The sequence below is a fragment of the Cannabis sativa genome, chromosome 5, assembly GCF_029168945.1.
Source record: "Cannabis sativa cultivar Pink pepper isolate KNU-18-1 chromosome 5, ASM2916894v1, whole genome shotgun sequence".
NCBI lineage: Eukaryota > Viridiplantae > Streptophyta > Magnoliopsida > Rosales > Cannabaceae > Cannabis > Cannabis sativa.
In genome coordinates, this window is record NC_083605.1 from 70,334,812 (window position 1) to 70,349,279 (window position 14,468).

A 14,468-nucleotide genomic window follows, 5' to 3' on the forward strand; every position below is an offset into this window, starting at 1 on the left:
CAGCTCTTTCATTTTTAGAGCTTTTACAATTCTTTGTGTCCAATCTTTGTTGTTTTAGTTAAGAATTATATTGATAAGCCTCTCTTTCAAGATGACACTCTTTTGTCGCCCCTAATACTTATATTATTAAGGACAACTTTGTATTGCTCTTAAATTTGTAGTCTCAAATATCTCAAATTGTTATACTGCCAATTAGTTTGTCCTTGCCTCAACTATTTTAATTCTTTGGATATTTCAGTTCGAGTTGTAATATTAAGGATTTTCAACTCAAATCACAATAATAACTTAGTGGCATACCACAATTCAATCTCACACACTCACTTTTATTTTATTTTTATTTTTTTTGTCACTTTCATTTGGAAAATTTGATTTTCTATACTTACATATACCTAATATTTTATTCATAAACTAATACATATCGCCATTGAAAATATATGACCACTTTATTTAAAACCCAAAAATACCCCTCTCAAATTTCTCATACTTTTTTTTTAGTGCAAAAACATTAAAAAAAAAAAAAATTGGTAGTCCGATGAGGTCCGATGGTCACCTGATGCTACTTTTGTATGTACAAAAACATAAAAAAAAATAAAAAATAAAAAATTGGTAGCAGATGTGGTCTGATGGGGTCCGATAGTGGTCCGATGGTCACCTGTAACTATTTTTTTTATGTATAAAAACATAAAATAATAAAAAAAAAAATTGGTAGCAGATATTGTCTGATGGTGTAAATGAGGGTGATGTAAATGGGAGATATTTTAGGAATATCATAAAAGTTATCGTATCCTACAAATATTAATTATTATTTGTTTAGGAAATTTTTTTTAACCAAATGTAAGCATAAAAAATCAAATTTCTCCTCTCATTTTTCCTCCAATCCCATATTTTTCACCAACTTTTTAACTCCACACCAAACATTCACAATTCTCTCTTTCTATTACCTACAACCTACATTATTTTTTCTCCTAACCCTTTTCCTCTCGATCAAACATATCTTGTCATCACTTCACCATTCAATGGTCAAAATCAAATGTTAGAATGTATGGTGACAAGACATAAATAATTTAATTAGTTGACATTGAACTATACATTAACTTATTCCATATTAGGGTTACAAAATTATATTTGACTGGATTTTCTCACTTTAGCTAGACAAAATTAATAATGGAGTGAGGTGAGAGAGATGGTTAGAAAATTAAATGTTACAAATATCGACAAGTACTTTTTAGGTTTTAGCATGTTTGGTTTAATGGAAGGAGCATTGCAATGTCATTATATTATATATTTATATATATATATATATTGTGAAGACAAAGTAACAACTGTCCATGACAGTTATTACAGTTAGTTGTTTGTCTAACTGTTTTTCTGTTATGAGTTAGTTACAGATAGTTTGGTTGTTAGCTCTATTTCTGTTGTAACCAATTCTTGTTGTGATCACCTAGAGCTACTGATTGTGTATATAAGATCATATTGATTCATTCATCAATAAGATTCTCTTTCAATCTTCAATCTCTCTCTTTCACTATCTTTCTATGTCTTTCTCTCTTTCTTCTTCTTCTCTGTTTTCTGGTATGGCTAATAACTTTCACATGGTATCAGAGCAATTTCCGCCATTAATGGCGAATGTTGTTTCTGGTGGAGCTGGTCTGAATGGTTCAAGAACTAATTCTGGTGACGGCAACAATGGAGGTGCCACTGGTCAACCTGCCAGTCGTCAACCGACTCTCAATCGAGGAAGAACTAGAGATCATGATGAGTTCTCTCCTGTCTATTTCACTCACAATCTTTCAATTCGTTTAAATGATCACAACTTCCTGTTGTGGAAACAACAGGTCTTAGCTGCGATTCGTGGCAACAGGTTACAACAGTATATCAAAGCAGATCCCCCTGCAAAGTTTCTTTCTGATGCAGATCGAGAATCTGGTGTGCTTAACCCTGCTTATTTGGACTGGGAAGTCCAAGATCAGCTCCTCATGTCCTGGCTTCTGTCTTCAATGTCTGAAAATCTCCTCACGCGTATGGTTGGATGTGAGACATCGAAGCAGATCTGGTCAACATTGGAGAAGTTCTTTACTCTTCAAGTTTCTGCAAAAATACTTGAGTTTCGAACCAAGCTTCAGAACTTGAAGAAAGGCTCACTCTCACTATCTGATTACTTACTCAAGGTCAAACATCACGTTGATCTTCTTGCCTCAGTTGGAGAAGTTTACACAGCAAAAGATCATGTCGCTGCTATCTTTAAGGGCCTTCCAAGTGAATATGACACCTTTGTCATATCCACTAATACTAGATTAGAAACATACTCTGTTGCAGAGATTGAGTCTCTTCTTCTAGCCTCAGAATCCAGAATCGAGAAAACCGATCGAGAGATTGAGATCAGTGCTCAAGTTGCCTCACTTGACATTGATAATCCAGAAGCTAATGTTGCCAACTTCAGAAATAACTTTGGTAATTTCAGACAGCAATCTCCATCCCCGAGGTACAATTATCCATCTCAGTTCTCTCCTTCTAATCGAGGTGGCTACAGAGGTGGATACAATCGTGGAAGTGGCAACAACAGCTCCTATTCTAGCTTTGGATCTGGAATGTATGGCAGAGGTGCTGGCAGGTCAATGAACACAGCAAACAAACTTCAATGTCAGTTGTGTTTTAAGCTTGGTCATACTGCTATAGATTGTTTCTATAGATTCGATAAGAATTTCACTGGTACAACACCAAATCAAGCTTCAAGTCAGTACCACTCCTCCAGTTCAGCACAGGCCAATGTTGCTAACATCAACACTGCTCAAGACAACAATTGGTACCCTGATTCTGGAGCTACGAATCACTGCACTCCAGACCAGCAACATCTCACCCATGGAGCTGAATATGATGGAACTGAGAAACTCTTTGTAGGTAATGGGGCAGGTTTGTCAATACAACATGTTGGTCAGTCATTCTTTTCTACACCTTACTCATCTAAGTCATTTCAATTGAATAATCTCTTGCATGTCCCTGACATTACAAAAAATTTGTTGAGTGTTTCTAAGTTTGCAAAGGATAACAATGTTTTCTTTGAATTTCATGACAATTTTTGTTTTGTCAAGGACAAGGAGACTCGTTCAACTTTACTGAAGGGGACACTTCAGAATGGCCTGTATTTGTTTGATGCTTCCCAACTCCAGTTTCATTGTTCAAAACCTTCTAGTCAACCAAGTTCGAATCTCTCTTTTTCACCTACTGGTGTCACAGCTGAAGTCAATACTTGTTCCAATTGTTCTCTTAATAATTTCTCTCAGTATTCTATTTGGCATAACAGACTTGGACACCCATCTTCTAGGGTTGTCCAAACTGTGCTAAATCATTGTAATGTGTCCTTGAATAATGTAGAGAGCAATAAGATTTGTACTGCCTGTTGTCTTGGAAAAATACACAAGTTTCCATTTCCTAAATTCTCTGAAACTGAGTATACACAACCACTTCAGCTTGTTGTATCCGATTTATGGGGTCCCTCCCATACTCTCTCATCCAATGGCTATAAGTACTACATCCATTTCATGGATGTGTACTCAAGATTCACTTGGTTATATCTTTTGAAAAATAAATCTGATGCCTTTAAAATTTTTCAAAATTTCAAAGCTGAAAGTGAACTACAATTAGGCACCAAATTAAAGGTTTTACAAACAGATTGGGGAGGGGAATATAGAAGTTTCACACCATTTCTGAACAAGCTTGGAGTCATTCATAGACATCCTTGTCCCACAACACATGAACAAAATGGATTAGCTGAGAGAAAACATAGACATATTGTGGAAAATGGTTTAACCTTGCTAGCTCAAGCATCTATGCCTCTTAAGTTTTGGGATGAAGCTTTTAGAGCTGCTGTCTACATTCATAATAGGCTACCTACTCCTATTTTAAATAACAAGACACCTTTAGAAGTTCTCTTTAATCAAAAACCTGACTACCTATCTCTTAGAACTTTTGGGTGTGCTTGTTTCCCAAATATAAGGCCCTATAATAAACATAAAATGGAGTTTAGATCTGCCCCTTGCACATTCTTGGGCTATAGCCTAAACCATAAAGGGTATAAATGCCTTGATTCAAGTGGTAGAATGTACATATCCAGGGATGTTATTTTTGATGAAAATTCCTTCCCTTTTCATAAAATCTCTACTGCTACTGCTTTACCAATCAATTACTCTCCTGAGTTTTTCACTTCTGGCATTATTCCTTCAATCACTCATAGTGATGCACCTGTTCTAACTCCTACAGATTCAGTTAACTCCCACTCGAATACTGAATCTGCTACTCCTTCAGCTACATCCTTTTTACCAAATCAAGTGTCTGACCAACCTGCTTCTATTGACACTCCTTTTTCACCTACTGTTTCTGTTTTTAACAATATGCAGGATTCATCTAATGTGTTGTTTGATGTAGATGTTGCTCAGAATTTTGACAATGCAGCTGTAACATCTGTTCAATCTATTCCTGTGGAAACTACACACTCTGCTGCAATACCTACAACAGCACCTGGTGTCTCTCCAATTTTGCATACTGACATGGTTGTACCAGTATCCAGCAGCTCAAGAACTATCAACTCTCATCCAATGCAAACTCGGGGAAAGTCTGGGATCACTAAACCAAAAGTTTACATGGCTTCCAAAGAACCTCAGACATTAGCTGAAGCTTTACAAAGCCTACTGCTTGGAATCAAGCTATGGCTGATGAGATACTTGCTTTAATAAGGAATCACACCTGGAAACTTGTCAAATTACCAGAAGGGAGAACTGCTATTGGTTGTAAATGGGTGTACAAGGAAAAGCTCAATGCAGATGGCTCAGTCAATAGGCATAAAGCAAGACTAGTAGCTAAAGGGTTTCACCAACAACCTGGATTTGACTTTACTGAGACTTTTAGTCCAGTGGTGAAACCCATAACCATCAGGGTGGTTCTTACTTTGGCCTTAGCTCGTGGTTGGAAAGTTCAGCAACTTGATGTTCACAATGCCTTTTTGAATGGCAATTTACAAGAAGAGGTTTATATGACTCAGCCACCTGGCTTTGAGGATCCAACAGCCCCTGATCTTGTGTGCAAACTTAATAAAGCTCTATATGGTCTTAAGCAAGCACCAAGGGCTTGGTTTGACAAGCTGCATCAATGCCTATTGAGTCTTGGTTTCTGTTCCTCTAAATCAGATCAGTCCTTGTTTATCTGTTCAACACCTCAGTCTACTACATTTATACTAGTGTATGTGGATGATATTTTGATTACAGGAAGTAATTCCCAGGTTGTTTCTCAGCTGGTTACTGATTTGAATAAGCAGTTTGCTCTTCGAGATCTTGGAGAGTTAAACTATTTTCTTGGAATTGAGGTTAACTACACGACTGAAGGGATGCACTTGTCTCAGGAAAAGTATGCTAGAGATCTTCTCTGTAAAGCCAAAATGCAAAGTGCAAAAGCTTCATCAACTCCAATGACCAGTGGAAGCAAACTATCGGGTTATGGAAGTGATCCTATTGATAATGTGCAGGAATATCGTTCGATTGTTGGGGGCTTACAATATCTGACCATAACTAGGCTTGAGCTTGCATTTAGTGTAAATAAGGTATGCCAGTTCATGCATCAACCTTTGCAATCTCATTGGATAGGCCGTAAAAGAATCTTGAGGTATGTAAGTGGCACGATTAAGCATGGTTTGCATCTTAGAAGGCCTACATCTTCATCCCTAGAACTTGTAGCCTACTGTGATGCAGATTGGGCTGCGGATCCAGATGACAGAAGGTCCACCTCAGGGTTTGCAATCTTTCTTGGTCCAAACTTGGTTAGCTGGCAGTGCAAGAAACAACCAACAGTTTCTAGATCAAGTACAGAGGCAGAGTATAGGAGCTTGGCATGTGTTGTTGCAGAATTGACATGGATGAACAGTTTGTTCTTGGAGTTAAAAGTTTCATTACCACGTGTCCCTACCATCTGGTGTGACAATTTAAGTACTATACTTCTTACAGCTAATCCGGTTCTTCATGCAAGAACCAAACATATCGAGCTGGATCTATATTTTGTCAGAGAAAAAATTCAAAGCAAGGTGGTTCAAGTTAAACATGTTCCTGCAATTGATCAAATTGCCGATGGTCTCACTAAGGCTATCTCAAGCAAGAGGTTCCATTCTTTTAGAGACAAACTTAGAATTGAGGATCTTTCAATTCTAAGTTTGAGGGGGGCTGTGAAGACAAAGTAACAACTGTCCATGACAGTTATTACAGTTAGTTGTTTGTCTAACTGCTTTTCTGTTATGAGTTAGTTACAGATAGTTTGGTTGTTAGCTCTATTTCTGTTGTAACCAATTCTTGTTGTGATCACCTAGAGCTACTGATTGTGTATATAAGATCATATTGATTCATTCATCAATAAGATTCTCTTTCAATCTTCAATCTCTCTCTTTCACTATCTTTCTCTGTCTTTCTCTCTTTCTTCTTCTTCTCTGTTTTCTGGTATGGCTAATAACTTTCACATATATATATATATATATTTTGTAATTCTCATTGTATTTATAAAATTAATGTAATGATAATTAGTTTGTTTGTTTTTTTTTTTTAAGAAAAAAGAATTTCATTCAAGGTTAAGAAAGGAGCCGAAGCTCTACATACCCAGCGGACGAACCGCATAACCTCATAAGGGGATGGCACAAATATTGGCTAACTACACTAATGATAGAATGAGCAAAAAGCTCAAGGCTCACACAAAGCATTTAGAGGGATAAACCCCAAAATAGTCTAAGACTAACGCCACCAAAAACAAAAGGTGAACAACACCAAAAAAAACTAATTAAATTAAAATACACAAAATAAGGAAACAAATAACATAGGAGAACTTCAAAAAACACCCCCAAAATGTAGAGGAGGCTGCTTGAGAGCTCAAAACAAACAAGCCAAAGACAAAGAGTTACTAATGCTATTTTTACTTTATTCATCTTTTCCTTTTTTTTTTTACTTTTATTTAGATTTTAAATATTAAAAATAATCAAACTAATGCTATTTTTATCAATATACTATTATTTACTTTATTTTATTACAATATTATTATTTAAACCAAATATCATAATACCATTTTCATTATAATTTTTATTTAATTACATTATTATACATTTATATTATCAATAGTTTAGTGTTTACTTAAGCAAGTGACACATGTGCCCAAAGATCATGACTTAACGTTCCCCAACCTAACAACCAAAAATGTCGTAATCATCATTATCATCAAATTAGTGCAAACAATAATCTTATATATTCGTACAAACCAAAGAAAGGAAAATATTAATTATACACCTTTTACTTGTTTTTCTGACCTTTCTCCATCACTACTCTAATGTCACAGGTTATTTGTTTAATAGGTTTATTTTATGAAAATATAATACGTAAAAATATTTCAATAATATATAATATAACTCCTTTTCAAAAAATAATAACAATAAAACCTAATTGTTATAAATATTAATAATTATGTGGATGTCTAAATCTTTTATTTATTACCATGAACATTCCTCTTTTCCTTAGTTTCCTTTTTTCTTAGTTTCTTAATATCTCACTCTTGTATTTGTATAAATAGGGGTTCACCCCATTGGAATAAACAACTCAGAAATTTTCACACTTTATCTTTCTCTCTTCATCTTCTTCTTCTTTCTTCTCATCTACTTTATATTATTTTATAACACGTTATCAGCACGAGTCTCTGCCCAATTTAGCTTCAAGCATGAGTCTCTGCCCAAGTCCCAATGTAAGTATTTTGTTAAAGTTCTTGAATTGTTTCAAGAATCATTTGGTTTTTTTTCTTTTTATCTATATATCTATATATTATATATGTATGTATATATTTTTATATATTTATTATTGATTTCATATATATATAATGTTCTTATCATTCATAATATTTACAATATATGTGTGCCTATGATATGATAGAGAAAATTTATATAAATTATACATATATCCAGAAGATTATGTATCATCGATAAAATATTGCATATATCCTAAAGATTATGCATCATCGATAAAATATTGCATATATCCTGAAGATTATGCATCATCGATAAAATATTGCATATATCCTGAAGATTATGCATCATCGATAAAATATTGCATATATCCTGAAGATTATGCATCCTCGATAAAATATTGCATATATCCTGATGATTATGCGTCCTCAATAAAATCTTGCATATGTCCTAAAGATTATGCAAACGTAATATTCATTATATAGTTGATGGATATATAATGAAAAAGATGAATACATATTTATATATATGTTCTTGTACTCTTTGAGGACAATGAAAAGTAATCTAATATCGATATAGATTTTGACAAACATTTCCTGAAGTAAATGTTTTATATTTGTCAAAAAAAATGATTGTATTTATGTGAATACAACTAAAGAATCATTAAAAATGATTATTATTGATGCAATTTTATAGTGGGGTTTGAATATCCAAAAAGAATGTTAAGAAAATTGCATTGAAACATCAAAGTATAAGAATAACAATGAGCATGACTAATGTTATTTAAATACATGAGGCATGTATTTATTGTTCATCATTCCCTGCAGAGAATGATACGAATTGAAGTCAATTACTTTTAAAGATTCCTCGTATTAGTCATGTTATTATACATTGTTATTATTTGCAATGTTGGAAATTATTGAATCTGACATATATTAAAGATTAAATTTTGCATACATCTTGGAGACTATGCAAAAAATTGCATTCATATATTCTTTGAAATATCGTAAAAGAAATTGTTGAATAATTTCTTATATTTTTTATGGATGAACAAGTAATAAATTTTTAAGAAATTTATAATAATGTTCTACTTGTTCAACGTCATTCCCCGAAGTGAATGTAATGATTTTAAATAATCAATGACATTATTTACTAATCAAATATTTCCAGAAAAAGTGGAAACAACTAAAAGATGAGATACCACACATAATCAAAGTGCATGAAATTTATATATCATGTGTGGAATTGAATAATAGTGGTCGCGTACCTGTAGTACGGACATACTTATAATCAAGATAAAAGTATACTTGATTATTGAATAGAATGTGAATTGTACAAATTTATTGTACATTTAGAATATTTAAATATCATTCCCTAAAGAGAATGAATAGACATGAAATTCTATTTCAAAGAATATAGATTTCACATATATTGGCAATGCCAAAAGCAAATTAATATATACATATTTTATTATTTCTTGAAATCAATAGTTTCAAACTATTGTTAGTACAGGATATGTATATATATAGTTACTATATAAGTCAGTTTGCATATTCCCAAAAGTGAATATATAACTTACTAACATTTGTTAGTGATCCAATATAATCAAAGTGATAAAGAATCACAAAATGATTATTTGAAAAGCTTCCTGAAGAAGTCTTACATACAATTGCTACTTGGAGTAGTAAAATATATTTGTATGTACCTAGATGTATAACTTTTATCTAGTTATAAAAGTGATAAGAAATAACTTATTATATGTACTGGTTGTACATTTAAATATATAATATATCAAGTCATGATAATTAGACTGATAAATAGTCTATTAATAAATTAGACGACTTGTTAAAAAGATACCAGGAAAAATGAATGATATATTATGGTTATATCTATTTGACCATTACAATAACATGATGAAGTTGTCATGTATCTTTTAAATTATACACATCATTGAATTGATGATAGTGATTCCTGAAGAAATATAAAGTTTGATAAACATAATAGTGACTCCTGAAGAGTGTATATGTTTTGGAGAATAATATAATAATATTATTCGTGTATATAAAAATGAAACTTTTTATGATTACTTATATGTTGTAGTGATTTTACATTACCTTGTGAAAGTTTCATTGAAATACAAATTATAGTGAACCTGAAGTTCATGAATTGAATTATTTTGACATGATCAATCATATGCAATAAATTGTCAAAGAATTTGACTAAATTTTGTTGAAGAACTAGAAGATTCTTCTCATTGTTAATTTATAAGGCTCAAAAGAAGAATGTGCATATATTTGCACATAGAAAATGTTTAAATTATATTTCCTTAACAATCTTGAGCTATTGTTAGATTTTTATTGCATAGTTTCTTATCGATGTGATAAGATTATATGATCATGCATTTACAAAATGTGTAAATTTATGTATTTCTAATTATACACGTATGACTCATTCTTAAAAATGAATTAAGTTCATAAGGATTGAACTTGAAACTAAAGTTTATTGAACCTAAAGTTCAATGTCATATAGTATATATGAGTTTAAACAAATATTGATTCATTGTGATATATTGAAATCCCTACAGGTGTATTAATATTATTAGATATCATAATTTTTAAAAAATCTCTCGATCTGGGGGAGAGAAGCAGTTGGGATCGATAATAATTTTTGAAAAAAGATCCTTGCACAATGTGTATAAGAACGATATAGTTCAAAATGATATATACCAACTGCAAATCAATATTATTCAAAGTTGAGATAGAATGAGTTGAAAACACCTGAAGCGTAAATGAACAATGTAGAAATTATTAATAAATGTTCATTTGATTTGCCCTGAAGTTGTTAAATCTAGAGGTACTCATGAAGATACCTTAATGTTATAAAGTATTAAAATGATAACCGTGATGAAAACGGTACTCGAAGAGACTCCCAAGAGAAGTTAGACATAACACATTTCATCATAATTGAATCCCTGAAGTGATTCGTTATAGGTACCTATAAATGATAAACATATTTAAAAAATATGTAATTTAAAGAGATCTCTATAAGTTATGTCAATATGGGAGGAAATTATCATTTATTGAAATTTTTGTCGACAATAAATATTGAATGATTGCATATGCAATAAACTAACATGAGATAGCAAGGATCATCGTATTAGATTTGTCGAGAATCATCGACTTACATTTTGATTTTTGGCCAAAATATTATGACGCAGTCTAGGCAAGTTTACTCGCATAAAGTGAAGTAAGACCTGTAGGGTGTGCAAATAAATATTTCTAATGAGAAATTTGCATATATGTATTTGTACATAATGAATTGTTGTACAAAGTTTGCATAGACATGAGATTGATTGAAGTAAGGCTTAATGTTGACCGAGGTTTTCGGCAACTAATAAAATATGAATATAATAATGAGCTGTAAGAAAGCGAGATGAAGACTTTTTACGTGGTTGGGGCGTTAATGAGCCTTAGTCCACGAGCCACTGATATTTATGGATATCTTTAATACAGATTCTACACTTGGGAGAATGTTTCTCTCTTTAATACAAAGAATGTTCTTGGTGAGTTTTTTCTCTGTTTGCTCTTAAGCAGCCAAGATTCTCCGACCCCATTAAATGAGCTTTGAGGGGGTATTTATAGTGTTTTAGTGGGGCAATCCCTAGAATTGTTCTTACACATGCGTCTGTAAGTCTCCATAAAGTTGGGCATTTCCGATGAATATACCATGGGTGATGCATGGTCAAATCCCTAGGTGCTGTAGGGTTTTTATGGAGAATGTCCTTTTTGTCTTATGATTGACGTGACTCTTCGCAGAGTAGCCGTCGCTAGACTTAAATGATCATTACTGTAGCGCTGCTGTTTGGGGGATGTGCCGTCAGACTTTATTGCGTGTTACAGTTCCAACACGCTTCCTCCCATGCAGCATTAAATGCGACTTGATGTCTCGGGAGAGACCTGACACATCCCGGAGTGCCTTTAAGCTATGCTCGCTTCCGGGAGTACCTTGTACTCCGGGAGCATCATCCGGGACTCATGCGAATAATGCTTCCTGGTGCCATACAAAGACTTAGCAGTTCTTCTCAAGTAATTTGATCCACGTGTCCCTTCCTGACTGGTCCACGTATATTGGGCGATTTTAGGAGCAACATTTACCCCCCAAGCCTTGTTTACTTAGTGAAAATAAACCAAGGCTTGTACGAGTGTCTCCAGTTGACCCCTTGTTTCCCCAGCTCGAGTCTCGAGCGCGTGGGGGCACATTAAATGATGTTATTTAATGCGACAATATGCTTGTTCGCAGGAATGTTTCCAGCCGCCTCCTCGGTCTTATGATACGACTTGGGGGCGCGTGAAGAAGTGTCTAATAATGGCATTAAATGCAGTGATTCACTTTTGCAGAGGTCGATTCGTTTCACGCCCCATGATTGATGCGGCGCATTGATGGTGTCAGGCGGATACTCAAACGTTTGCACCGCCTTAATGGCGGATTGATCTGGCCCGTTGATCTGTTGGGAATTCGAATCGTGCGTTTCCCCAACCGTATGATTGGTAGGTGAAGACGCCTGTTCCTCATGCACTTTTGCCTATAAAAGCCACCACCTTTCCTTCATTTCGGTTACTTTCCATTCCTTACCATTTTTGCTTGAATTTCTCAGAGAGAAAAATTCCTCAAAGTAGCACAAACCGTCTTAACACTTAAACACTTTTGGTAATTTTCCAGTGTTTGGTTTTGCCAGTGCTTCTCAACTCTCGCTCAATCATACCCAGTACCCCCAGTTCAACAATCAACTGTAAGTTTTTCGCATCTTTAGACACTAACATGCTTACATTTATTTTGTTTGTTTTCTGGGTTCGTACTCAGAGATTTCTGGAGTGTGAGTGTTTGAGTTCTTCGAGTTCTGCTTTACGTTTTACTGTATTAGTTGTAGGCGTACAGTTTTGTTTGAAGAAGGCCATGTATCCTTCGTTTAGCAATCGCTTAGGGCATAGGAAAACTTTTCTCTTTTCTTTTCCTTTTTGCAAAACTATTTTTACTGCGATTTCACTGCACCCGACACTTGTTCAGGGATTCTCTTTTGAGTTTCCCAGGTGACACGTGTCCGGAGGGGGCCTCTTTCCAGCGGTTAGGGGACCCCCACTCCCTTTTTTCTGGTTTAGGGTTTGATACTGGGCCTAACTGCTGGGTTTTTCCTTTTTGTTTTTCTCAGAGCATAACATGTCTGCTTCTGGCTCGAAGTCCTCGAAGAAGAAGGGGAAGAATATTGCCACCCTGGAGGAGGTTTCTCTGGGACCTGTCGCCCAGGAGGGGTACAAGTCCCGCGCTACCGGCTGGGAAGCGGCCGAGCTTCGATCGACCCTGACCTGCCCTCACCAGCTGGAGAACATTATTAATGTGGCTGGAATCAAACCCTCTACCTCAGGGACCTTCCACCGGCCTCCCCGGGACTCGGAGACGCCCAATCTCAACTATGATGGCTTCGGGGCTTGGAGTCAGACCCATCTGATGGCCGGTGCAATGCTCCCGCTCCAGGACTATTTTGTTGATTTTCTTGTATTTGTCGGCCTTGCGCCATACCAACTTATTCCTCAAGCTTACCGCCTGCTCTCAGGCTTATTTATTTTTTACTCCGCGCGCGGCTGGGGGTCTCCCAGCCCGGCGGAGATTTTGTATTTTTATGAACTTGTATCCGTCCCCAAGAAAGGGGACAAACTTAAGGACGGTTTTTATGGGTTCCGGATCCACCCTGCTAACGAAGGGGTGGTTCCGTATAATAGGCAGACTCATGTTAAGGAGTACCGCCACCGATTTTTCTTCTCCTCCGGTTTTAGGGCCGTGGACCATCCGGAGCTTCTCACGGAGTGGGTGCGGATCCCACCTTACCAGCGGACGCTCACCACTCAGGCGTTCCTTCGTAGGGCCCAAGCCTTCGCCTCTTACGACCATGCCGATCTTGACGTCGGGGGCCTGGTCACCACGGAGAATTGTAGAAAGGCCAAACTTATCCTTTCTCACCAATCCGTGGATGACTCCAACCTTTCCAAGGTCATCTGCCCTAACGTGAGGGCGCCAGTCGCGGAGAAGGCCTTCCGGGATGAGCTTATTGCTACGGCAGAGAAGAAGTACCAAGATTATCTCTACCGGAAGGCCCAGGAGAAGGCGTATTCCAGTGCCCAGGCTGCCTCTGGGAGAGGGCTTCGCGTGGGGAGCCCGGTGGTGCGGAGGAGCCAAGCCATTGGCGGGAAGTCCGAGGCAAAATTTTTTGACAAGATTCTTCAAGAAGAGATTGGAGGTCCTTCCGCCGGGGGACCCCTTCGTCTTGAAGGTTCTTCTGAGAACCAGACTTCCCGGCCTCTGCCTTCAGTCCCGAACCAAACTCGGGTGCTCCCGGTGCTAGCACTTCAGTGCTGGTGGTAAGTCTCCTTTGATAATTCAATATGTTCCTTCCGTTGATGAATATACCAGTCGTAGGCCCATAGGGTTCGACGAGCGTCTCCGTAGGTTTAAGATGCCGTCGACCCGGTGGGGGGATCATTTGAAGGAATTTTATTTTACAAACTTAGGAGATTACCTAGGTCGGGTCCGGATGGGCCCCGGCCCTCCGGAACCTATTCCCTTAGGTCCGTCGGCTTACATAGCGTCCAGCTGGTTTCGGCCCTCGGACAGTTATCTTGGAGATGATGCTGCCAGCATTAAAGTTCGGGACTTTGCTAGGGCC